We start from the raw sequence: 2331 nt of genomic DNA on the forward strand, positions 1-2331 counted from the left end.
TGGCTGTCCTGGAACTCACTCTGTAGACCAGGCTGGCCTCGAACTCAGAAACCCACCTGCTTCTGCCTACCAAGTGCTGGGATCAAAGGCGTGCATCACCACTGCCTGGCTCAATTTTAATTCTTAATTGTAAACTACACACAAGAGAGTCTAACAAACGCACCAACCTTAAAATAGCTTAAGGTCAACTACTATTTTTTATGTTCTTCATGCCAAGGCAATGGGTTTGTGATAATACTGTAGAAATCAGCAACAGAGAATGTTCCTGGTAAATTAAAACAATTTAACTGCCTTCTGAATAGGAGAATTTATTTGACTTAACATGGTTTACTAAATAAAACAGGGTCATATTTCCATTAGGTATAAAATAGAACACAAAAAGAGAACCCTATGTTCATCCTTCTTCAAGCAGAATGCCATTCTAATAGAACTCAGAACTACATTCCCACTAATGCCATTCTGCCCTACTTTGTCTTGATAGTCTTGAACTTGTGGTTTGGGAGGTAGACTGGTAACTCCCCAGAGAAAATATTTCTCTCCCTTTCTCATCTGTTATATCAGAGAATGGCTCCATAAAGTTTACTTCCTAAAAGAGAAAAAAAATACATTGTGTAGCAGAATAATATGACAAAATGATATTTAAGATTGGCAAAAACCTGAAGGTAATTTTAAATTCAGAGTAATATGAAGTATAATGGCAGGAAGTCATTTTTTGTCAGTTCTCAAGTTCAGGTGAGAGTCTTTGAAGATCCAAGTTAAACCCCAAACAGTTAAGTTTCTGCTAATCTCTGTCCTTTTTCTGCTCTACCTTGCTGCTGATGGAGACCTGATAGCGCCAGGGAGATCTTGACAGACATCAGAGCCAGCGCTTCACTCGCTTGTCTACCACTCAGAACTGATTCTGGCTTCTCCTTATTTGCTTTAAAAACAGTAAACACAATGTGCTGATTGCTGAGTTAAGAATAACAAACTGGATAGGATCAGAGGTAAGGAGGACCCATCTGTCCCAAATACAGGGAGGAACTGGGACTAGCAGGACTCAAGAATGCAGGAACTCTGCCAGTCAAGTGGCACAGGTTACTTCCAGTCTGTCTGGGCCAGTGCCCTAAGCAGACTGTCTTAGTCAGGGTTTCTATTCCTGCACAAACATCATGATCAAGAAGCAAGTTGGGGAGGAAAGGGTTTATTCAGCTTACTTCCACATTGCTGTTGATCACCAGAGGAAGTCAGGACTGGCACTCAAGCAGGTCAGGAAGCAGGAGCTGATGCAGAGGCCATGGAAAGATGTTTCTTACTGGCTTGCTTCTCCTGGCTTGCTCAGCCTGCTCCGTTATAGAACCCAAGACTTCCAGCCCAGGGATGGCACCACCCACAAGGGGCCCTACCCTCTTGATCACTAATTGAGAAAATGCCCCACAGCTGGGTCTCATGGAGGCACTTCCCCAACTGAAGCTCCCTTCTCTGTGATAACTCCAACTGTGTCAAGTTGACTCACAAAACCAGCCAGTACAATTGACTCCTTGTCAACTAGACACACAAACACATCAACATTAAGCCTCAACCCTTACTTTCTTATTCATCCCCAAGATCTAAAGTCCCACAGTCTTTACATATTAAAAGATCAATCAATTTAAAATGCCCAATATCTTTTAAAATTCAAGGTCTCTTAACTGTGGGCTCCACTAAAATACTTTCTTCCTTCAAGAGGGAAGAATATCAGGGCACAGCCACAATCAAAAGCAAAAATCAAACTCCAACCGTCCAATGTCTGGGATCCACTCACGATCTTCTGGATTCCTCCAAGGGCTTGGGTCACTTCTCCAGCTCTGCCCTTTGCAGCACACAGCTTGTCTTCTAGGCTTCAGATGCCTGTACTCCACTGCTGCTGCTGTCCTTGGTGGTCATTCATGGTACTGGCATCACTAAAACACTGTCTTCCACTGTAACCAGGCTTCACCAATAGCCTCTCATAGGCTTTCTTCATGGTGCCAAGCCTCCTTCCTTTGCATGACACCTTCAGTCCTGGGCCATCAATTGCAAACTGAGGCTGCCCCTTCACCAATGGCCTTCCATGGCCTCTCACTGTGACAAGCCTCAGCTGCTCTTCACGACCCTTTCATGCCTTTAAAACCAGTACCACCTGGGTGACTCTTACACATTACCAAGTACTGCTGCAGCACAAGGTACAACCTTGGCTATCTCGGTAACACAGCCTCTTTGTGCTCTCAGACACTTCTCCAGAAGATGTTACCTTAGTGATGCGGGTCTCTTCTTAATCACCGCTAATTTCTTAGCTCCAGCTAACCAGCATCAATAGTTCCAGTAATGCAA

The 2331-nt window shown here is 43.9% G+C and overlaps 1 protein-coding gene across 3 annotated transcripts in view; it reads right to left on the minus strand.

Moving 5' to 3' along the window:
* Window positions 1–2331, minus strand: part of Ccdc15 (coiled-coil domain containing 15) — a 67673-nt gene that overhangs the window by 36677 nt on the left and 28665 nt on the right. The window lies entirely within an intron of this gene.

Source organism: Mastomys coucha, unplaced genomic scaffold, assembly GCF_008632895.1.
Source record: "Mastomys coucha isolate ucsf_1 unplaced genomic scaffold, UCSF_Mcou_1 pScaffold23, whole genome shotgun sequence".
Classification (NCBI taxonomy): Eukaryota; Metazoa; Chordata; class Mammalia; order Rodentia; family Muridae; genus Mastomys; species Mastomys coucha.